The sequence below is a fragment of the Trichosurus vulpecula genome, chromosome 7 (genome assembly GCF_011100635.1).
Source record: "Trichosurus vulpecula isolate mTriVul1 chromosome 7, mTriVul1.pri, whole genome shotgun sequence".
NCBI classification, from domain to species: Eukaryota; Metazoa; Chordata; class Mammalia; order Diprotodontia; family Phalangeridae; genus Trichosurus; species Trichosurus vulpecula.
Genome location: NC_050579.1, coordinates 20,106,943 through 20,132,130, shown reverse-complemented (window position 1 = coordinate 20,132,130; position 25,188 = coordinate 20,106,943).

The window sequence follows — 25,188 nt, the reverse complement described above, 5'->3', positions numbered from 1 at the left end:
GGAGCGGGGTCTCTGCTCCTGCTTTAAGGTCCCTCCATTTACCCGTCTCTCTTTATGATCGAGCCCTAGGACAAAGGAGTAGCCTGACTTTAATTTCAAAAAAGAAATTTGCTCCGGGTCTGGCTGAGGTCAGTTTCTGATGCTGCTTGAAGGGCGGCCCGGTGCAGAACAGTAGAGTGACATCTATTATTTCAGCTGGTCAGAACAATAACAGCAGCTTGCATTTACGTGGTGTTGCAAGGGCTGCAAAGGGCTACGTACACATTGGACCTTATTGGATCCTCCCAACACCTACAAGGCGGGCATGATTGTCGATTTATTAACTCCATTTTACACATAAGGAAGTTGATCTGTCATGTGACTTGCCCATGGTCACAGCTAGTAAGCATCTTCTGTGGGATTTGAACCTTGGTCTTTTTGATTCAAAGTCCCGGGCTCTACCCTCTGCCTTCTCTCACAGGATCACAGCTGCAGAGTTGAAAAGGATATTAGAAGCCATGTCATCCAGAGGTTCTTGGATTTTTTTAGTGTATTAGCCCCCTTTGGGGGAATGATGAAGCCTGTAGGCTCATTTCAGAATCATGTTTTGGGATACATAAAAAATAAAATACATAAAATGAAAAATAAAATACATCGGATTACAAAGCAAAGCTATTATAGTAAATTAAAATAAGTTCACAGACTCTAATCTAACACCTCCATTTTACAGATGAGGAAACTGAGGCCCACAGAGGTTAAGTGACTTGCCTAAGGTCTCACAGCCAGTGACAAGAGGAACAACTCCAAATCTAGGACTCTTTTTGACTGTTCATCCCACTCCCACAGACCATGCTGGTACAGGGATTTTCATCTTCATGGAGAGAAAGTAGTTTCAGGGTCTTTGTCCAGATCTCTGTCTATTCAGAGATAGGGATTTGGCCTTGGGCCTCCAGAGGGTTTTATTTTTCAGGATGCCATATGTACCTGGGGGTGCTGATCCTTGCAAGGACCTTTGTCAGGAAGCTGTGGGGTAGGCTTTATTCCAGTCTGGCCTCTCTGTCTCAGGTGTCTGCTTGCTTTGTGACCTCAAGTGGGATAAATAAACCTCTGGGAACAAGGGTGCAAACTGGAGAAGGATGACGTTCTAGAGGGAAGACCACAGAAGCCCTCTGGGCAGCTGGATACTCTGCAGCCAGAGAAAAGCAGTAACTTGGAATAGTAGTGGGGTTTGGGTGAGGGTGGGCCTGGCCACCAAGTCCTGACTATGGGAGATAAGTTCCTGGTGCCAATCTACAGCTTACCACGGCTGTTGGGGTACAGGGGTGCAGGATAGGATTGACAACGCCCCCTTGGCTCTGAACTCGGCATAGAAGACCTGGCTGGGAACACTGGAAAGGGAGGACAGGAGAGAAGGTGCACCGGGCCTCAATTCCCTCCAAAGCCCTCACCCTTTTGAAGGAGAGTAGCCTTGGGCAACTGGGGACACAGGCATCTTTCTTCCTTCCCGTGGGGAATCGGGGGCTATGGCAGAAACAGGAAACCCTGCCCTCCCAAACCCTAAGAGGCATCAAACCTAAAACTATGCTTCAGCCTGGTGAGGGAAGGAGAGAGAGAGTTCTTTTAATGAGGAGCCCCAGGGCCCAATAGAAATCAGAGCCAGACTCATTATTGGCCCCCTACCCCCCCTCCCAAGCTGCCTACTGCATTCAGCTACCCAGAAACAGATGTCTTGCTCCAACCACCAGCCCTGCCCCTAGCTCCCTGGTCTGTGAGCTTATTCGCTTCCTAGCTTGGAGGCCCCCAGCTACAAAAGGAAGAAGGAAGAGAGGAAAAAGAAGAGAAATGGGGGAGGGAAAGCTGCGCCATGAAGAAAACGTATTGGCTTCCAATTGTGGCCAAAACCTGTCCACCGGCCAAACCTGGGCCCAGTTAATTCCAGCGCTGAAGAGCAGAAGGAAACCCAGAGAAAATGGGGAGGGGTGTTGCTAATAATGGAGAGAGAGGAGAGAAGATATGGAGGGACCCAGATGTAGCCAATGAGATGTTGCCCTTCAGCTAGCCTACACTCAAATCTCTCCTTTAACAGAAGGCAGGTTATTAACTGTATTGAACAGATCTGAGTAGCTGGGGTGGGGTGGGAAGGAAGAGGAGGGGGGGAGAGGGGAGGGGATTGGGGAAGAATAGGGATGAGGGGGAGGATAAATGGGAGAGGAAAAGGGAGGGAGAAAGGAGTAGGAGAGGTGACAGGGGGAGGAGGGTTCTGCGGTGGCCCATTTACCTAGATATTTCACATTTGTCAACTTATACTGCACTAAAAGGTTCTGAGATATATACATATATACATACATATATATATGTAGAGAGAGAGAGAGAGAGTGAGTGTGTATGTGTCTGTGTGTATATGTGTGTGTATCTGTGTGTCTCTGTGTGTCTGTGTGTGTGCGTTTTTTCATCTTTAGTGGTTTTCTCTGGGCTCTTATGATGCCATGAGTTGCACTACATTGGCTTGAAGAGATAGCTTTTATGTGGGGAGATGGCACTTGACTAAGGATCAGCAAGCATTTATTAATCACCTAATGTGTACCAGGCAATGGAGATACAGAGGCAAAGGTAAAAAAAGTCCTTGCTTTCAAGGAGTTGTCAAGGAGAACACTGAGACATGGAAGGGGCCTGGAAGGTCATCCATATCCCCAATCCTATGAAGGAAGAGACTGAGGCCCCAAGCCCCAGAGAACTGGGATTCCAATCTTGCCTCTGATGCTTACTGCCTGAGTGACCTTGGGCACATCACTTCCCTGGGCTGAAGTTTCCTCATTTGTAAAATGATGGGGTTGGATTTGATGGCCTCTGTGGTCATCTTTCAGCCATTAGGTCTCTGAACTCTATGCCACCCTATAAGCCCAGGTAAGTGACCCTCTAGGTAAAGGCTGCTGCTGCCTTTTCCTTCTGGCTGGCTCAGGGGATGGGCATTTGATGTTTGTTTACCAGAGTGGTCACAGGCCCAAGGTTGTCACATCAGCGCTGGCCACGGCCTTGGGAGAGAAAAGGAAAACTCCTCTCGGCCTACTGTTTCCTTTAGATGAATGTCCTGGCAGCAACCCTGGAGTACTGCTCTTGACAAGAGCCCTGCCACCCAGCTAGAAGAAAGCCAGGCAAGTGAGCAGGGCCTTCTTTTGCTGACGCCCTGAGTCTTGGTAGTGGTCCAGGTCCGGGGCCAACATACGTGGGCATGGGGGGTGGAGCATCACTAAGGAGAAAGAATAATCACTAACATTTATACAGGTCTGTAAGGTTCGATTCTCCATGATCTCACTGGACCATCACAACTACCCAATGAAGGGGGCACCATTATCATCTGCAAGTGACAAATGAGGAGACCTAGCCTGGGAATGTTAGCAGTAGGATTTGAACTGTGGTCTTCCTGACTGCAAGTCTAAGACTCGTGCTCAGTCTGAAACTCCAGTGAAGGGTCTTGGGCCCCAGTGGGGAGTCAGCACCAAGAAGTAGGACTTGGACAGTTCCCCATCAACTCTGGGGCATCCACCTGCCAATCAAGCAGGGACACTCGCCCTTCTTCCTTAGCTCAGGACCCTAACCCAGGTACCCTGCTGCATTGGCATCTTCTCTCTGGCTATTCCTGCTCTGCTGGTAGGAGTCCATTCAGACATGAGCCAGGCAAATATGCAGCCCTCCCTCTCTGTATAGTCTGTGATATCTCATCATTATCTCCTTCCTGAGACTGGAGCTGAAGAGCCTGGGTTTAAACTCCATCTTTGATACTTAGTACCTGTGTGACCCTAGGCTGGCTGCTTCCCCAGCCCTTAGGATCACCATGTGTAAAATGAACAGGTCAGACTGAGGCAGAGTGAGGTGAGCCTACCAACGAGGACACTTCATACAACAACGGCAGCATTATAAAGAAAGATGAACTTCCAAGACTTTAGGACGCTGATCGGTGCAATGACAAACCATAATTCCCAAGCACCAAAGATGAAACAGGCCACCCACATCCTGCCAGACAGCTGATAGCCTGAGAATGAGACCTATATACGATGCCGGACGTGACCCACTAGGGAATTTGTTTAGTTGGAAGACATGTGTGTTTATGCATATGTTATATATGCTATATATACACACACAAAATATGCACACATTACATACATATATATTTATATAATATATGATACATGTACATATATTTGTTATGAGGGTTTTCTCTTTTTTAAAGTTTTTCAATGGTAGAAGTTGGAGGAAAAAAAATAAATGCTTGTAAAAAATATTTGAAAATTAAATAAAACAGAATGGGCGCAGCTAGCTGGCCTGTAAAGCTCCTCCCAGCTCAGATCTCTGATCCTAGGAAGGGCAAAGACCACCCTGCAGCATCTGAAGCACTAGGCAGTTATGGTGGGAGGGAAGGGATGTTGGTTGTTTGTGGGCTTGGACACCATTGGAAATTCCTGTAACTTCCTTTCCTAGGCAGGGGACAGCCTCAGCCATCCAGAGGCCAACGAGGCTCTGGCCAGGATGTAGGCTTTGTAGACAGGGGCCTGAGAGGCAAAAGTCTAGGGGTGGGGAGCAGGGAAGGGGTGTTTGTTCTTTTCTTCTGTCATGGGCTCATTGAAGGGCTAATTACCATAAATTAACCTCTGGGTGACAAGAGACCTCCCCCACTCCCACCCCAGGCAAAGAGGCCCCAGAGATAGTCTCTGGTTAATAACTTGGTTAATCATAGTCCCTTAATGCTACAATAACCAAACTGTCTACACTGGCTAAATTTGGTGTATGTTAATTTAGGCCTAAACTCACTGCCTTAGGGAGAGTTTAAATAAACCATCCAACAAACACGTTTTCATCGATATTGGTAAAGTTCTTAGAGATTGTCTGGGTGCCTGATAAGCCTAATGCCCCAGCACTTCCTGGCAGCTGAGGGAAGACCCCTCCGACAAGTGTGCCAGCCAGAGATTCATTGAGTGTAGAATGAGAGGGCACCAGAGAGGTGAGCTCTTCTGGCTCCTCCCCTCCACAGATGAGGAAAATAAGGCCCTGCCAGCTTACACCACGTGCCTAAAGTCACACGTCCAGCCCACAGCAGAACTGAGATTTGAACTTTGGTCTGCCCACCACAGTACAGACTTGGGAAAATGGTGGCCACAGGGAGGACACCAGGGACTTGCTTAGGGTAACAGAGTGAGGAGAGCTCATTGAAGGGTAGAGGTGTCCCAGTTTCCTTAGCCATGCTACTCATTTTGTGATGGTCTAATCCTCTTAACAGCCCCCCACCTTTCCCTTTCCTTTTTTCTAGCTCTTGTTCACAGATGTGTTCTTCCTACAGCCTGCCTCAGTTTAGCCCTACTGTCTCTAGCATAAAATACAAACTCTTCAGCCTGGCTTTCAAAACTTCTCACAGTCTGGCTCTTAACCAGGCTCAAAGCACATGACCCCCCTTCCTGAATTTTCTGTTCCAGCCTAGCTGGTCTGCTGCTGTCTGCCAGCCTTCCTCACTGAGACTGCTTCAGCTCCCAAGCATCCCTCAAGGCTCTGCTCAGGGGTCCCCTCCCCTTTATCACTGCTCCCTCCCTTCTCATTGATTTCCCTGGGCAATATTATAAGCCCTCCCCTAAAAACAAAGAATGGAAGCTCTTTGAGGTTGGGGACTTTGGGGAGGGTATCTTTGTACCCCCAGTGACTAGCACATAGTAACCATTTAATAAGTATTTGTGGAATTGAATGGAGTTTGTCCAGGTCTTGTGACAGGTCACTAAATGCCATCATAACCCTCTTCTCTACTTCCAGAAACACCCAGGTTGGACATTTATGATGGAGATGCAGCATGGTTAAGACACTGGACCTGGCATCAGGGAGATCCGAGTTCTAATCCTACCTCAGACATTTACTGTGTGATCCTGGGGAAACCACTGCCTCGTCTTTGTGTCACAGTTTCCACATCTTTAAAATGAGGCAGGGGTGGCTCTGAGGGTCTTCTAAGGTCCCTTCTAGCTTGACATCTGGGGACCTATGACCTCTTCGGGCCTCAGTGGGACTCCATGGCTTCTAAGGTCCAGCTCTAGGGCTCTGACTATGAGCCCACGAACTCCCCAGAGCTGGGGTTTGCTGTACAAGGAAGTCCCACTGGCTGTAGGGCCGGGATGTTTAGACTCAGTTCTGAGCCTAAACCATATTCTTGAAAAGGGAGAATCTTATGGTGGAAGGAGGCACAGGACCAGCAGGAAATCCCCGTGAGCTTTGGGTCAGGGGGGTGGCGATGGGAACAGGAATAGGAAAGCCCTGTCTCCTTCTGGGAAGCCTGAACTACCCTGAAGGGGGGTGCTGGACCCACTGTATCGGGAACAGGGGTTGGGCTACCCAGCTGGCTGTTGGCTGCCCATCCTCAGTCTTGTCACCAGGGACCCTTGGGAATCCAATTAAGTTTCTTCCTAATCATTTAAGCACAGGAAGCTCCCAGAAAAGAAAAAAAAAGAGGGGGGGAGTGAGAAGGAAGGAAGGCAGCTGGCCCAGCTGGTGCTCTGGGGAGCCACAAAATCACTGAACTTTAGGGTGTGTCCTCTTTCATCTGCCCTGGGGCCAGGGGTCACAGACAATGGCCCCAAAACCACAGAAAACAGGGTGGAAAACCTTAGCCACCAAGGGAAGGGGCCCTTTTCTGGACACGCCATGGAGACTCAAGGGAAGGAAATGTCCTTGGCCAGAGCTCGGCCGTTGCCCTCCTGGAAAACAAGGCCTGATGAAGCACCTTCCCTGCTTTGGGCTGGACTCCTAGGCAGCAGAGCTCATGGCCTGGGGAATGGCAAGCCAACTCAGTCTGTCAGTATATTTTTAAGTGCCAAGAGCTGAAGGTACAAAAAGACGCCAAAGGCAGTCCTTGTCCTCAAGCGGCTCATACCGCTGTGGCATGCTTGGAAAAGATCTCTGGAATGTCCCTCATCCCATTCATCCATCCATCCATCCATCCACCCATCCACCCACTCGTCTGTACATGCATGCATGCATTCATTCATAGAAGCATAGACTCAGTTGGAAGACCTCGGAATGTCATTGATTCCAAATCCTGCTTTTCAGGGAAATCGAGGCACATTTGCAATGAATTGTCCAAGGTCACAAAGCTAGTAAGTGTGGCCTGGCCTGGACTTAGGGACCCGCTGGAAGATGGGGCTGAGGACTGGAGCAGGGGAGCAGGGACAAGGCCAGAGAGGGGATGGGAGAGCAGACTTTTAGAAGACCAGAGACCCAGAAAGAAGAATGCTAAATCTCCCGTTGCCCTCGAGGCCTTTTGAGGTGTGGGGGGTGGGGAGGGGAGTTGAAATAGCTCATAGGACTTAGTACATGAAGAAAACACCAGGGGATGGTGATGGCTTAACCACCTGTGATCTCCAGGCCAGAGAGGGCAGCATACGGACTAGAGTCAGGCAGACCTGGGTTCAGACACACACTAGCTGAGTGACCCTGTGTGAGTCATTAACCGCTTTCAGCCTCAGTTTCTTATCCATAAAATAATAATGATAATCATAGCACCTGCCTCTCCAGAGCTGTTCTGAGGATCAAATTCAACGACGTCTGGAAGGAGCTTTGCGAATCTTAAGGCCATGTCTAGCCACTAATCATTACTATTACACAACGGGAACGATCTTTGATCACAACGTGGCCATAACCTCCAAGCAGGGGTGGAGGAGGGAGCATGAGAGACGATGTCGGTGTTTGGAATCTGGGGCTGAACTGTGCGACCATTGGCCCAACTTTGTGGGCGCTGAAGAGGGGAGTCTGGATTTCAGCAGGTGCTGACCCTCACTCTCACTTCTCTGTGGGACGGGGGCGCAGCGGATAGAAAGTAGACCTTGGAGTCAGAAGACCCGGGTTCAAGTTCAATCTTGACACACTGGTGGTGTGACCCTGGGCAAGTGCCTTAACCCCTCCCTGCCCCAGATGATTCTCTAAGACTCTGAGACATTTGATCCGTCCTGGTAAAATGAGGGGGAGGGGCACTTGAGCTTTAATGCAGGGTCCTGCTGGGTGCAGTCTTGCTTTTTGCTTCCCTGGTGACTTGTCTTGTGGTCCCAGTTATGATGGAAGCTCTTGGAGGACAAAGATGAAGCTTTTTATCTATTTCATAGGCTCCCCTCCTACCTACCCCCACAAGACTAGGTGATAATAGTAATAGCCAGCATTTACATAACACCTACTGTGCACCAGGCACCGACTAAGCGCTTTGCAAGTATTATGTCATTTGACCCTCACGTCAACTCAGGGAGGCAGGTGCTACTATTCCCATCTAACAGTTGGGGAAACTGAGGCAGCCGGAGGTTAACAGTTAATAAGTGTCTGAGGCCAGGCCTGAAGTCAGGCTTTCCTAGCTCCAGGGCCAGAGGTTTACCCGTGGCACAGCCTAGCCACGTCTGGCTGTTCAATGAAGACTTTGTTTTCCGATCTGGGTTCCCCCTTGCCCTGCCTCCTTCTGCAGCCTACTCCAGTCCGCTTCAAGCCAGGCTGCATTTCTGTCCCTCCGCATGGCGGAAGATCACGGTGCTGTTCTAGGCAGACGGACGCGGGGTGCCCGGTAACTCAGATGGGGAGACGGAAGCCTGTACCCCTGTGGCCGGCCCCGCCCGAAGAGGAGGCTTTGCATGCAGACAACTTACCATGCTGAGGGTGGCCTTGTCCCAGGGACTCAGGCTTAGGTACTTCCTCTGCCGCTCCTGAAAGTCAGACACACAGTAAGACTTAAGGAAATGCGTGCCAAGGGCAAAGGCTCCAGGGGGCAGGGTCTGGTCAGAGCTATGGCAGATGGAGGCGAAGGCTCCTAGGGTGATAGGCTTGGATGGAACCTCAGGAGCCACAGAGGCCACCCAGCTCATTATTTACCTGGGAGGGGGAGGGGCTGAAGATCATGGCATGAGAGCTGGAAGAGACCTTACAAGACGTCTGGTCTGGCTTCCTGGTTTTACAGGCCAGGAAATGGAAGCCTGGAGAAGTTAGACTTGCCCAAGGTCACCTAGTTAGCACGAGGCTTGAACCTACACCCTCTGACCCTAAATCTGTTGCTTTTTCCATTTCTGTTGGTGCTCAGTCATTTTCAGTCGTGTCTGACTCTTTGTGCCTTTATTTGGGGTTTTCTTGGCAAAGACGCTGGAGTGGTTCGCCGTTTCCTTCTCCAGCTCATTTGACAGATGAGAAAACTGAGGCAAACAGGGTGAAGTGACTTGCCCAGGGTCACACAGCTAGGAAGTGTCTTAGGCCGGATTTGAACTCAGGAAGATGACTCTTGGCCCCAAGCTCTATGCACTATGTCGCCCTCTAGGGGCCCTTTTGCCATTCTTTTCCAAAAAGACCCTGGATCTAGTGCTCAAGAGCTTGCTAATGGTCCTTGGCCCATTGCCTTCACGGTTCTGGGGTTCCCTCTTAGCTCCCCTTAGCTCTCATCTCTCAGGATCAAGGAGGCCTCATCTGTTCAGTCTCTCCTGTTTTAAAGTCATCATTATGCTTTGGCCATTCCAATTCAGCAAGAATCAAAAAGTCCCTTTCAAATGGAAGCACAAACATATTTATTTGGATACTCCTGTGACTTTCTCCTGAGGAGCTGGGGAAAGGGGAGGGAGAAGCTCAGGCACCTAGGTGTTGGCAGCCTCCTTCCTGACTCTCCCCAGAAAAGCCAGGGACATACAATGAAGCATTGTGGCTAGACACCTGAATTCAAATCCGGTGGTGTGATCCTGGGCAAGGCCCTTCTTTCTCCAATTTCCTTATCTGTAAAATGAGGGGGTTGGGCTAACTGACCTCCAAGGTTTCCTCCAACTCTGCCTGCTGGGGTCCTGGGCTCTTGCTGTTACCCAGGTGGGGTCACACGGTCCATCTCCATTGGTGGCACATGGTGGGGGGTGCCACGAGGCCCGTGAGCCTCAGCAACCTTCACACCTCTGCTCACTGAGAGGCTTTCACCAGGGAAGGTGGCAGAAGGAGGCTGACCCGAGGTGGGAGGGAGCAGAAGATGCTAATGCCACCTCCCTCTGCCCACCCCAAACTGGATGGGGGAGGTGACACTGGCTTACGCACCCTCTTGCTGAAGGAGGAGAATGGGTCAAGGCGTTCTTCATACTGGGATGAGTAGCGGAGTTCTGTATCATCGCTGCTGCTGCCCTGTGGGACAGTGAGACAGACTGTCAGCCTGGCGTGGGCACTCCAAGGGCACACCTGCAGCTGGCCAGAATACTGGGCATTCAGTAACCGAGGAAAGACTGAAAATTTGGAGTCTGGGGATCTGGGTTCAAATCCTACCTTTGACACATTACCAGTGAGGCCTTGGGCTCTTACCTAAACTTCCCTAGGTCTTAGTTTCCTTATCTGTAAAGTCAGAAGTCCCGTCCCAGCTCTAGCTCTGTGATCGTGATTTAGAATCCATAGTTTAAAGACATTGACAAACATCCCAGCGATTGCTTCCGATGAGGCCTGGGGCTGTAGCCCACCAGCCCAGGTTGTGATTCTTCCGGATTCCCCCTGCCCCAATTCTGCTTCAGAAGAGAGCTTGCCTTCTGTGAGCACTCAGGCTGTCCGGCTGGAACTGACTTCAGGGAGCACAAGGCCAGGCAGGAGGGGACAGGGACAAGGAGGCTGGGCTGGGATACAGTTTGCTGCCAGGCAGTGAAAGTTGCTCCTGCGTGTGGAGGCCCATCCTCAGACTCTTGGAGCCTCCAGGCCTGTAGAGCTCCCAGCCCTCCCAGCAGGGGCCCTGAATGCCCTCTTCAAGATGATTTAATGACTCACAGAGACGCTATCTCCCAGGGGCCGAGGGAAAAGACGATGTGGGCCTGGGTCTGTCCCCTGCACCTGCCACTTGTGACCTGTGTGAGTGTGGGGATTCTCAGAGCCTCAGTGTCCACATCTGTAAATCAGGGGCTTAGATGGGGCCTCAGAGGTCCCTTCCAACTTGAGATTTATGAGCTCAGTAATGGCAGCTGGCATTCAGATATCCCTTAGATTTCCAAGGGCTTCCTTTCTCATCTGACCTTATAAGGCAGATACCCTTGCTCCTGAAGGCACCAAGCACCATGCGCCTCTGTCATAGGGGTTGCAGATTTAGAGCTGGATGGCCACCTAGTCCAGTCCCCAGTTTACAGATGAGGAAACCGAGGCCCACAGCAATTAGCAAGGTCATACAGGCGGTGACTGAAGCAGGATTCGGCTCCGAAGTCACTGGGCCACACTGCCTGGTGACCAGACCGGAGGGACCTCGTTCTCTGCGTGTCCTGCTCGGGTCTGTCTCTGCCTGGCTGTGGCTGATGCTGGCAGGGGAGAAGGGACCTGGGCTGTTACTACCCTCTGATGGCAAACAGCTTCATCCAGAGACAGCCCAGCTCCTGCCGTACACCTCCCTACTCCTCTGCTCCGGGAGGGCTGTCGATTCTTTCCTCCATCACCCCAAACCATGATCGGAGCCTCCCCATCCCACCCCCACCCCCCCAATCTCCACCAGCATCCTAAGGACGAGAGAGGCACGGTGCTGGTGTTGGGAAGGAGGCAGCGCCCTCTTCTGGCCAGCATCAGAACTACATGCTCTTAGGGCTGGAAGGGACCAGACAGAAATGTAAAACAGGAACGTGTTTAACAAAATAAATAAAAATACCTCAAAGATAACGTTAATCTGTGGTTTGGGTTTGACAGCGTCTCTGACCTGGTCCAATGTCTTCATTTTGTTAAAAAAGACATTTCCCCCCTCATTATAAACTTGACAAACAAGAATATTTGAATGCACGACCCTATTTTATGGATGGGAATACTAAGGCTAGGAAAGGTCCCACACATGGCACAGAATTTCACTCGGCCCCGAGCTTCTCACACTGGAAGCACCTTCATCCCCTTTGGCCTTTCTCAGATTGGCCTCTCAGGTCTTTATTCCTTTCCAGGATGCTCACTCAATGGACTCCCCCTCCCCCGGCCCTTCCACCTTCCTTTTATGTGTTGTCCCCCTTTATTAGAAAGTAATCTCTTCGAGAACAGGGCTTGTCCTTCTTTCTGCTTATATTTGTGTTCTCAGAGCTTAGCATGGTGCCTGGCACACAGTAAGAGCTTAATAAAATGCTTGTTGGCTTGACTCGACTTGAGGAAGTTTAAACGTCTCTCTAGAATGATCCAGGACCAGGATTTGAACCCAGGCCTCCTGCCTCCGATCCCATCAGAGTCCAGTGTGCCATGCTGACTCTCATCAGTAAATGGCTCTGAAACACATTCCTAAGGCTGGTGAGGTTTTCTCTTTTTCAGAAAGGGGAGAATTCTCTGTCTTCTGGGCTCAGGTAAAGCTGGGCAGAAGCCAAAGGATTAGCTGAATGGCCCTGGAAATCCCCACGCCCCCCAGTTCTCATCTCTAAGGGCCTCCCTGAAGGTCCGGGGTTCGTTACCCCTTTTGTGCCGAGGACCCTCTGACAGCAGGCTGGTGGATCCTGGGGGCCCCTTCTCAGAATCATGCTCGTAAGGGCGTGAAGTAAAATGCACAGGATCCCAAGGGAGACCCATTATACTGGAATGGAACCTCAGAACATTTTTAAAAAGGACCCTGGGTGAAGAACCTCAGTGATGAGAAGAGAGGTGACCCAAAGCGTGAGCAGACAAGCTTGGCCGGGTGCCCTCGCTGGTCCTTCCATGACTAAGCAGTTGGGTTCCTAGATGACCCTGCATCTCCCTCCCTCTACCCTCGCCCGGCTTCCTGGTTGATCGTGGTTTGCAGCAGACAGGGATGGGCAGTCAGGGTGTCCTGCAGGGGGCACTCACGTGGCTGGGGTAGCTCTGGAGGAACTTGATTTTCTCATACAGCTTGATGTTGTCGGCTCGAAGGTTGTCCAGCTCACTCTGCAGGGCCTGGATGGTGTGCTGGGTCAGGCGGCTCTCCTAGGTAGGGAGGGGAGAGAAGGAGGCACTGTTAGGCTGGTCTGCAGGTAGAATAGTGAGTGTGGCTTAGTACCATTAGACTGGGAGCTCCTCGAGGGCAGGGACTATCTTTTGCCTCTTTTTGTATCCCCAGAGCTTAGCTTAGCAGAGTGCCTGCATGTCGTAGGTGCTTAATAAATGCAATTAACTGATTGGCTATTGAATGACTTTGCTTAACAAAAAAGAATCAGCAGCAGAACCCATCCATGTCCACCTGTAACAAGTTTGGACAAGCCCCTTTATGTTCTTCCTAATTTCAGAGCAGGGACAGGGACTGGGGCTATGATTTCACAGGGAATTTTTGTCCCAGGTAAGGAAACTCCCCTTCTTCTTGTGTATAGCCACTTTCTCTGTAACTCAAGAGTCCCCAGGGTTGCCTGGGCCACTGAGAGGTGAGAGACTTGCTCAAGGTCACACAGCTAGTATGTGTCAAAGGTGAGACTTGAACGTACATCTTCATGATTCTGAGGCTGGTTCTCCATTCATGGTTCTGATTTGGGACCTCTAATATTCAGGAACAGATCGCTGAAAATCACCCAAAGACCCTCTGCCCCCGAAAGAGCCAGGCTGGACTCCTGGGGGATATTCCCAATGACCACACTGGGGACTCTGGAGGACACCAGGGCCTGGCCTCTCCTGACAGCCTGCTGTTGGTCACTGAACACTCTACTTACCGCTTCCAGCTCCTGGTTCCTCACCCGGAAGCGCTCCCTCTGGCTAGAGATTATGGACAGCAGGGAGTCCACCTGGCCTTCTGGGAGCCCAGAACTGGGACTCGGGGTGTACCCTAGGAAAGAATGCTCACAGTGAGGGGCTCCAGGGGAAGCTGGGGTGAAGGGAGGGAGGGAGAGGAAGGAGGGAGAGGACAGGGGCTCTGAGGAAGGAGCGGCTCCAGAGGTGAAATTCCACAGAGGACAGTCAGCCTCAAAAACACTTCTTAAGCATCTTCTGTGGGGCCAGGCCAAGGGAACGCACACAATTCCTCATGGGCTTGGGGCCAGCTTCACTTTGTTCAAATGCTCTTGTCAGGGAACAGCAACCCCAGGGAAGCTTCCATTATCTCCATGGAAAGCACCTTTCCCCAGGTGGGGATCTTCTGTGAAGGGGGAGGTTGGACCAGGAGACCTCTGAGGCTCCTTTAGCACCGGATGTGGAAAGATTGGTTAGATGTCTGCTAACAGTTTCTGCCCTCATTTACAAAGAGTTTTAGGAGTCTACAATAGGAATCTACTGAACTTCAGAATTGGGAAGGACCTCAGCGTACAGCTGGTCCAACCATGCCCTAGGAATCTCCTCAGATCCTCAAAGTTCCCCAAGATCTGGACCAAAGGTGGCATTATCCCCATTTCACAGATAAGGAACTGAGGCCCAGAGAGGTTGTCACGTGCCCAAGAGCACATGGACATCAAATGGCAGAACTAGGATTTGAACCTGGGTCCCCTGACTCTGAATCGAGTGTGCTTCCCACTGGAGTTAGCTCGTTTTAAAGAAAAAGGCCCTTTGTCCAGGCATCCTAGCACCACAGACCCAACTCCTTCACTTTATAGGTGGGGGACTGAGGCCAGGGGACTTGACCAGGGTCATACAGGCAAGAAAGTGGCAGGGGTGAGATCAGAGCTCACGGAATTCCTTCTTCTCTCCCATAAAGGCCAAACTTGGGTCTTGCCTCCAGGAAACATCTCCTGATTCTCCTGCATAGCCCAGCCAATATGCCCTTGGACTCAGAGCACCTGGGCTCAAAGCTGCCACTTGCTACCTGGGTTGTCTTGGATGACTCTGGGCCTCAGCTTTCTCATCTGTAAAATCCCCTTCTAGCTCTCCCCTGAGGATCCTCCAAATCTGTGTACTCCACATCCAGGTGCCATGCAGAGGGTGAAAGAGTCTTCCAAAGCGTACTCCACAACCCAGTGACTCTGGCCCCTCCACATGCCCCTGTCCTCCCGGCTTCCCTAGCCTCATTCCGGTCTCAGCTAAAATCCCAGCTTTTACAGGAAGCCTTTCCCAATGCCTCTTAATGCCGGCACCTTCCCTCTGTTGATTATTTCCAGTTTATCCCACATAGAGCTTGTTTGGATACAGTTGTTTGCATATTGTCTCCTCTATTAGATTGGTACCTCCTTGAAAGAAGGGGCTGTTTTTGCATTTCTTTGAATCCCCGGCATTTGGCACAGTGCCTGCCACACAGTAGGAGCTTAATAAATGCTTACTGATTTGGCTTCTTTCCCAGGAGGTTAATTGGAAGATGTTGCTTCTCTGGACCTTAAGGCATTGGCATTGGGTGAGGGTGCCTGTTGGCTGTATTTGGGTAGCTGCCTGGGTCACACACTTAAGACCGGAGCCTCAGCAGGCATCCACTGCATCTGTGGCCGGCCATTCACACTACCTGCCTGGTGAACCCTATGGGATGATGCCCATTCCCAGGAATGCTAGATGGAAACTGTCTGATGGGCAAGGCAGTGCAGGTGTCTTTGGGAAAGGCCTGGAAATGACTACCCGGGTTGGTGGGACTTGGGAAGGAGAAGGCAGGATCCTCGTGTTCCTGTGAGGGGCCCCTGGGAGGCGCCATGACAGATAACCACCTCCTTCCACTTTGGGGAACTTTTCCTGACCTTGAGTCCTTCCACCCTTTGCTCCTGGCTCTTCCCTCTGGGACCAACCGGAACAAGTCTGATCCCTTCTCCAATGGCCGGCCTTCCTATCTTGGAGGCAGCCATCATGACTGCCCCCTCCCCCCACCCCCCCACCTCCGGTCTTCCTTCTCCAGGATGAGAATCCCAGTTCTCTATTGTTCTTCACCTGCTTGGACTCAAAGCCCTTCAACATTCTGGCTGCCCCCTCTGGAAACTCTTCCATTTATTACTGTCCTTCCCAAATCTTGGTGCCCAGAACTGAACAGAGTACCCCAGATGTGGCTTGACTAGGGCAGTGGACAGATGTTGAAAGCAATCACAGCCACCCCTTTCTGTGATATTTTGAAATAACAGCATTTCCCGGATACAAAGGATACAAAGGGAGGTGGGCAGGGTTGTGCTAGAGCCAGCTTATACCAGCTTGCAAGAGCTGATTATTAAATGCTCAGTGTGAGCATTTACACCTTGGAAATCAGCAAATGCTACAAATCAGGGCTTGACTTATTGTTTTGTTGATTGTCTAGATTTAAGAATGATGGAGAGAGTATTAATAATGTATGTTAAACTTAAAAGTATTGTGTGCATATATATGTGTATACATATATTGCTAAAGGGTTGGTTGTTAAATATTTACCAACACACCCTTGGATGGAGGTGTTTCCTTGGGAATCTGTACACCCTATCTGAGAGATGCCAAACCTACCTTATGAGGGAGGGGTCGACAAGCTGGTTCTTTAGCAGAAGGCAGCCCAAGCCGGCCTTTTCCCTGATCTCCCTCCATCCCTCTGGTTGTTGAGGGTTGGTCTCACCAGGGCTTCTGGTAGGGCCACCCCTTGAACCTACTGCTGTGTATTAATCTTATTTATATCTCTTACATACTGATATGTATTCACGCTATTTGTCCCAATAGAATGTAAGCTCCCAGAGGGTTGGATCTATTTCAATCTTTGTCTTGGTATTCCCAGTGCCTCGCACATAGTAGGTGTTCAACAGTTGGTAGTTCATAGAATATGATCTCCTTGAGGACAGAGTCTATTTCATCCTGTGCTTGTCTCTTCTCAGTCCCTAGCACACAGTAGGTCCTTAATAATGTAAATTTCTCCAGGGCAGAGATTTTGGTTTTACACAGTGCTGGGCACACAGAAGGTGCTTAATAAACGTCATCTTTGTCATCCTTTCCCTTCCCTGTCATTTTGGGAGGGAGAGCCCTGTTAAACATTCAAGGTCTTACCATAGAAGAGGGCGGTGGCTTCCTTGATGGGCTCAGGAATCTTCTCCAGATGGTGCTCGGATGCGCCCTGAGGACAAAAGGAAAACAAGGTTTATGGGTAGCTCTGGGGTGACCAGGACACATATCCTAGGTGCCAGTAAATATCTGTAGGAGTGGAGATTGGAACCGAAGCCCTGGGGTCTTCCCACCTCTAGGGGAGCTCTGTTGGAATTTATGGGTAGAAGGAAAGCTCCCTGAGGGCAGGGAAGCATCCTGTAGAGTGTGAGTGTGAGTGTGAGAAGGGAAATAGCGTAGAAGGTCTAGGGAATGCTGGTTACTAGAGAGTTGGGCTGGATCAGAGGGAATGAAGAGAGAAGAGGAGAGTGGGGCCTAGAGGCTCCTTGTGGGGGAGCAGGAGGCCCTCAAAGCCCACAGCACAAGTAGGAAAGGCGACCTCGGCATCTGGGCGCCGGATGGACTGGATGGTGCTGAGGTCTTGCTCCAGCCTGGTAATCAGCTGCTTCTGCTCTGCCATGGTGGACACAGCCTCGGAGAACTGGACCTGGAGTTCAGCACAGCGACCTGGGGAAACACACCCCCAATTCCCTGGTCAGCGTGGCTGCTTGAGGCTGGCACAGCTCCCTGGACCCGGTCACCTCCACCTCCCTCCGTGCTCTCCCTTGGCCTTCTTTGAGGGAGGCTGGAATCCCAGGTGCTCCCTGCTCCCTTGCCTCCCCCAGCCTCCCCAGCAAAGGCTCAGCTCCCACCTGCTGGCAAACCCCTCAATGTTCACATTTGCCTCCCTGAACTTTTATCACCCTGGCTTCGCTCTTTTGGGCTTTCCAGGCATCACGACAATGTAGATATAAGAGAATCCCAGGACTGAGATGAGATCTCAAATCCTCTGCCTCCACATGGATCCGGGGCATACAGAGTTGGGAGGAATCTTAGATGGTAATCCTATCCAATCCCTCATTTTATAGATCACAGCATCACCATCATAACTTATGTATGAAATGACACAGACTAGGTCTCCTTAAGGCTGGTAGTCACCTAACATTTTAGCTGTGTGACCCTGGGTGAGTCACTTAACCCTGTTTGCCTCAGTTTCCTCATCTGTAAAATGAGCTGGAGAAGGAAATGGGGGTGGTGGTGGTGATTTGGACTAGGCCATCTCTAAGGTTCCTTCCAACTCATGGTCCCTGGAATCTATGAATGAACTTTGAGGGGGAGAAGAGGCTGAGGAAATCAAGGAAGGCTTCACGCAGGAGGCAGCCCCTGAGCTGGGCCTTGAAGGATGGGTAGGATGTTACTAGGCAGAGGTGGGAGTGAGACAAGAAAATGATACTCAATGGGTAAAGTGTGGCATGAGCCAAGGTTCAGTGGTAGGAATATGCAGGGTGGGACTGAGGACAATGTAGGGTACACATACCACTAGGTTTAAGGGGAATAAAGCAGCTTAGAGCCAGGTTGTGCATTCAGAGTAGGGCAAAGGAGTCTGCCTTTTAATTAATGAATTAATCTGCTAATCCATTTATTTATTCATCCATTTATTTAACCATTCATTTATTTGTTTGTACAACCACTAAAAGTTTTTTAACTAGTGCAATGATATGAGATCCCTCCTAGTCACCTCAATTCCTACTTAAATCCAACAGAACTGAGCTGATTTCAAGCAATGATCAAGTGTCTATTAAACAGTCACTATATGCCAGGCAGTGTGTGCTAGATGCTAGGCATAACAAGACAAAAGTGAACCTGTTCCTGCCCTCAAGGAGCTTAAAGTCTCTCAGGAGGAAACACGGGTACACAAGCAGATACAAAATGAATGAAAAATCAACCCGAGGTCCCTTGGGCATGAGTGGGGCTACTGGCAGCCGGTGGAGGAGGGGGTCGGGCAAGGCCTGAGCTGAGCTTTGAGGAAAATGTTCTAAGAGGGGGAGGTGAGAAGGCTCAACATTCTAGGTACACGGGGACAGCCTGCCCAAAAGCACAATTAGAGGACCTGGAGAGAGGGCCACAAGTCAGTGTAGATGGACTATGGCAGTCATATTGGGGTGAAATGTATTCTAAGGCTGGGGAGGGAGGCTGGAGCTGGGTTGGGAAAGGCTTTCAAAGCCAGAGGAGTCTGTATTTGATCCTAGAGGTAATAGGGACGCATTGCAGCTTCTTGAGCAAGAGAGTAGTGACGTGGTGCTTTAGGAAAATCCCTTTGGCAGCTGTGTGGAGGATGGATTATCAAGAGGAGAAGCTGGGAAATCAATTGAAACAGTCCAGGTGACAGGGATGATGGATCAGGAAAACCCCACCTCTTAGCGAGAGGGGGCCTGGTAGAAGCGGCATCGTCTAACCTTGAGACTCAAGCCCTGCCTCCATCGTTGTCAAAGTGGGACAGAGGGGAAGGTAGGCTAGTCACTCCACTTTTCAGTGCCCTAGGAAACTCTGAGGGTCACTCGTAAAGCTGGTCCCAATCTACACTGGTACGGGGGTGGTTTCCACGATGGAAGCCCCTAGTACAGCATCTATGGATAAGGTCTGGGTTCCTAAACTCATTGGTTTAGGAAAAACTTCCAGATGGGAAAACACCCCCACCGATGTTCTTAGCTGCCAAGTCAGATGTTTTTTGTTTTCCCCTTAAGTACCCACCCCTCTCAACCTCTCTGCTGCATTGGACATTTTCTCCTCTCTGGGTTTTCATGATATTATTCTCTCTCGGTTTTCCTCCTCCCTCTCTGGCCACTCCTCTGCTGTTCATCCTCAAGGCGATGCCCTCTAATTTTGGTGATTCCCCAAGGCTCCATCCTAGGTCCCCTAGTCTTCTTTCTCTATATTCTGTCTCTTGGTGATCTCATCAGATCCCATGGGCTGATGATCACTGTCATGTTGATGACACCTGGGTCTATACACCTAGCCTCAGTTTCTCTCCTGAATTTCAGTCACATATCACCAATTTCCAATTGGACATTTCCTAATGGACGTCCCAGAGACATCTCAAACTCAGAAAGTCCCAAGCTGAACACATTATCTTTGCCCCCAAACCCATCCTCAATTCCTTATTCTCCCACCCCATGAATCCAATCAGTTGCCCAAATCTTGCTGTTTCTGTGTCCTCAGCGTCTTCCACTTCAGACTCTTCTCACTCCTCACATAGCTACCACCTTAGTTCAGGACCTCAACACCTCTCACCTAGGTGACTACAATGGCCTCTTCTCTGGTCTCCCAGCCACAAGACTCTTCCCAATTCAGTCCACTCTCCACAGGGCTGCCACAATGAGATTTTTCTTAGATCTGATCATTTTATTCCCCTACTCAATAAATTCCAGGGGCTCCTGATTGTCTCTAGACAATCAAACATGGGCTCAGCTGTTCAGTTTATAAACCTCTTGTCAACCCATCCCCAACCCCTTTCCAGCCTTGTTAGACTTTACTTCCCCTCCGGCTCTTCTGGATCCAGCCAAATTGGCCTCTCTGTTCTTCAAACTTGACACTCTATGCCCCATCTCTGCACCCTCCCTGTCCCTCCTGGAACAGGCACACTGGAAGTTCCCTCTCTCTTCCTTCCTCAGTCTCGGCTCCACCACTACCTTCTGGATGAAGCCTTTCTTGATCGTTCCTCCCCTTAACTAGCTTGTATTTCATTACTCTGCATTTATTTGTATAAATTATCCTTCTAAATAGAAATTTTAAATTTATAAATGAAAATTATCTAAGTGCTCGTGTGTTTCCTTTGTTAGGATGGAAGCTCTGTGTGAGTAGGGATTGTTTCATTCAATGAAAAAGTGTCTGGCACATAGTAGGTGCTTAAATTGATTGAAACCAATGCAGATGGGCACCTTCTTTGCAACTTATGATCTTAGAGCACAAAATCCCCTTTTCTGTGTGTGGCACAGACCCTGTTGGCAGTTTGATGAAGCCTTTTCAGGATAATGCTTTTAAATAATTGGAGGAAATGTTAAATTTCAGTTAGTGGTCGATAAAAATAAGGATGCAATTTTTTTTTCCCCATTCAAGTACGGGAACTCCCTAAAACCTATCTGCAGACCCCTTCTGTGGATCCCAGGTTGAGAAGCCCTGTCTTCAGAGAGTTTCCTAGATCAGAGCATGCATCAGAGGTGAGAATCAGACCCCTGGGCTTGGCTATCTGCCCCCCTGCCCAGGTCTTCCTGACTTGAAGGCTGGCGCTCCATCCACTACGCACACCTATGTTCATTTTTAGCCATAAATATACATCTTTATCTTTCTTCTAAGGCGAATAAAGACGAACAGTTGCCTTGGAGAATCACCAAACCAAGACTGGGAATAACCAAACTGGACAAATGCCTCCCATCTCTAAAGGATTTGAACCCAAGGTTTGTGGTTAAAAATCCAGGCTCCCAATGTCAATTTCATCCGCGTCTTCCCTTGCAGCATGAAGCTGATAAACTGCAGGACCACCAGAGGGTGCTGCGACTTCAGAAATAACCACAAGTTCTTCATTCTAGCCAGACAAATCCACCACCTGATAGAGACTTCCTCTGCAAAGTTGCTTGGAAGGCTTGGCCAGGGGCTCCACCCCTCTAACCCTCGACAAGGGGCTGGGCTATTTAGGGGCCTGGGTAGTTAGTTGGAGGGAATCCTGGAACAGGAGTGGTTTCTCGTTTGGTTTGGTGAATCTATCCAGGTGGGTACTGCACTCTCTATCTAGGCAAGGAGGCTGGGTGGGAGTTTGGCCCACCCCACTCTCCGTGGTCAAAGGTATTTGTAAAGAGTTTTTTTCACTATGTGGCTGAGAACAAATAGGCCATATACCTAAATAGAAAAGAAAAGAAATGACTAAAACAAGACAAGAAACTTCCAGGCTCAGATGAAAAGAAAGAGGGAAATAAGCATTAATTAAGCACCGACTGTTTGTTAGGCACTTTGCTGTGACCTTGTTTGGGCAAGTCACATCCTCCCAATAGACTGTTTCATTTTTGTCTTTGGTTCTCCCATGCATAACACAGTGCCTGGTGCATAGCAGGTGCTTCATTGGGCCTCAGCTTTCCTCTGTAAAGGGAGGTTGGCCTAAGTGATTGCTAAGGTGTTTTCCAGGTCTGGCAGTCTATGAGTCCTTTACTCAGCTTCCCAATTAGCCCATGATCTTTCCCTTGGCCCAGTGGCCATGCCTCCCTTCTTCCCAGAGCCAGGGAGCAGGATCATAGGCAGATGCTCTTCGTCTTGCTTTAGGCTATGCTTGAGGTAGGGATTGACCTTGAACTCCAGGTCAGTCAGTGGGCCAAGGAGGGGAGGCTGTCACTCCATGGAGGAGCTGCCTGTCAGAGCCCGGGACAAGCCAGCCATCTGTTGGCACAGATGCCAATGGCCAACCCTTGACCCGAGGTGTCACTAATTAGGTGCCAGGCTTCTTTTCAGGATCATTTAGGACTCAGAGCTGAAAGAAACCTTAGGGAGCATCTATTTCAGCATCCTCATTCTACAGAGGAGATCTGAGGCCCGGCAAGGAGCAGAATGGTAAGTAAGTGGCAGATCTGAGAGGGTTTCTGGTTCAAAATCTGGTGTTCTTCACATCATGAGGAGGGGGCCGTGTTTTCCAGGTCACCTCAGATCCATGTAGCATTGAGTCTTAGAAAGAATATTAGAGCCAGAGGACCTAGGTTTGGAGGCCAGCTTTGTTGCTTGCTGCCTGTGTGTCCTTGGGTGAGTCACTCCCTTTTCCCTGGCCAAGGATTTTGCATTTGTAAAGTGAGGGGGATGGACAAGATGCAGTATCTTCTGATTCTAGATCTATGATCCTAAGACGACGTCTAAGTCATTCTCTTTCTTTGGGTTTCACTTTCCCCATCCCCATAACCGAAGGGTTGGAAGAGCCAACCTTCAAAATCATCATAAGGTCTAGATTTATGATCTATGGACAAATGTTTATTAAGTTGCTACGATGTGCTGGGCTCTGAGAGAGGTGTTGGGGGACACAAAGACCCTACCAAGGCAGTCCCTGGCCGGAGGGGCTCACGTTCTATCAAGGAGATGGCTACGATGTCCATGCAAATAAAGAAATGGAACAGAATGCAAAGGAACGCCAGGAGGAAAAGAATGTTGGGAAATGGAAGCATCAGGAAACGTCTGCAGGAGGAAGCGGCATTGGAGCTGTGCCCACAGATGTTGGTGGAGCGCCCAGATAATGAGAGGCAGATGAGCTTACAATGAAAACCTAAAATTAATTTATTTTTAAAAAGGAACAATAAAATGAGAGGAAGCCAAGCCTGGATTGAGCCACCTCTGGGTATCATATGGGGCAAACGTTTTATCCCAGACTGGTTCCCTCCACCATTAACTAGAGCGTGGCCCTGCTGGCTCCCAGGGGAGGTGATCTGCCTGAGATTTTTTGCCATGTGTGTGGGTATCTGTCTATGTATGTATATATGTATCTATCTATCCATGGACAACTAGGCGTAGTAGATAGAGTGCAGGGCCTGGAGTCAGGAAGACTCATCTTCCTGACTTCAAATCTGGCCTCAGACACTTCCTAGCTGTGTGACCCTGGGCAAGTCACTTAACCCTGTTAGCCTCAGTTTCCTCATCTGTAAAATGAGCTGGAGAAGGAAATGGCAAACAACACCAAGTATCTTTGCCAAGAAAACTCCAAATGGGGTCACAGAGTCAGACACACAATCCAGCTGCCTGTCTACAGATATATACACACAGATATATACATGTTATATATAGATTTAGTACATGCATGCACACGTATGTAGCATGATGTGTGTATGTTTTCCAGCACAACGACCACAGTTCTGTATCTTTTTATGGAGACAAAGGCCGTACAGACATTACAGTCCAGCTGACCCTTGGGAGAATCTTGTGAGGTGGGTATTTTGATGACAGTAGAAAGTGATCTGTCTATATACATATTTTTATAGACATTTACGTATGTAAGGATGGCGGTATTCCCTAATCAGTTAACACAGTAGGAGACCAGTAGAGACTTAAGGCCCTGAAATTTCTGGTCATGAAGCCAAATGTTGGACAATCCTGGGATTTCTTTGGCCTTGGGAGAATTCTTTCTCTTGAAGACTTCCATTTGGAGTTAGTGGGTGAAAAAAAGAAAGGAAGAAAGAAAGAAGAAAGGAAGGAAGAAAGGAAGAAAAGGAGGAAAGAAAGGAAGAAAGGCAAAGAGAGAAAGAAAGAAGCATTAGAATAGAGCATTAGAAATTCTAGGGAAAACAAGCAAGTTCCAAAGGGGACACAAACAGGCCATTTTTGTTACTACCTTGTTAAACTTAATCTAAAAAAAAAAACCCCAATTATCTAACAGTTCACAGTTTTATATAAAATCCTCTTTTTGTGCTTCTTTGTATATTGAAATTTTGGGGTTTGTTGATGATTATTGAATTCATGCTGAAAAAAGAAAATCTACATAAACAGAAGCAAGTGCATTTCCTTGCCGGAAACTGCTGAAATGGAAATCCTCACAGCGCACGCACATCTGGATTTTGGGTTGCGTGCCCAACTCCTGGAGGAACCTGGATGCCCCTCAGGCAGGGACTGCTCAGGGAATTCTAAATGATTTTTTGCCACAGCCACAGCATCTTAGCAATAGGCCTGTCAATCTGCTGCCAACTCTTCACTCCCCCCACCTTTTACCCCCCTCGCCCCCAGCCCCATTTGTGTTCTACATTTCCTGGGGCACATGGGCTTATTTCTAAGGGTCACTGCTTCATGTTTATCCCCCTGGATCCCAGGGCCATGGAGCAGACTCTGGGAGCTGGATGAGACCCAAGATCCTCACTTGACAGATGAGGAATCAGTCTCAGAGAGGCTGTGACTTGCTCGGAGCCACACAGGTTGTGTAAACACCAAGGATAGGACTTGAACCCAGCAAAATCCTTTGTTCCTTCCAGGGTATCATAGTGCAGGCAGAAATTGTAGCCCTTTAGTTACCCAAGTGAACCATCAAATGTTCTCTGTGTAAATGGCAGGGCCAAAGAGGACCAAGATACCAAGCCGGGACAATCTCCCAAGGCTTCGGGATTCAGGAGATCCTGATCAAGCAATCCATAGTCAATACGCACTTAACACACTCCATTCCAGACCCTGCGCTGAGGACTGGGGTACAGAGGAAAAGCAAGAGAACTGTCTGCCTTCAAGGAGTTTCCATTCTGATAAAGGTTCCTCTGGTTACTGAAGGTGCAAACAGCCTGGGGAACCATGACCCAGCTCGACAGCCAGTTGTGTGTGTTTTATGGCAGCCAAGTCCCGAGAGATGTGAGGGCTCGGCTGACCCTCACCAGAACCCTGGAGGCAGGTACTGTGACAAAAAGGACAGAGCCCTGGATCCGGAGTCAGAGAAGCCAGGTTCGAGTCCCAGCCTGGTTGTTCAGTTCCTGTGTGACCTTGGGCAAACCTTCATGCTCTGTGCCTCAGTTTCCTCAGGCATAAAATGAGAAGATTGGACTATACCAGTGG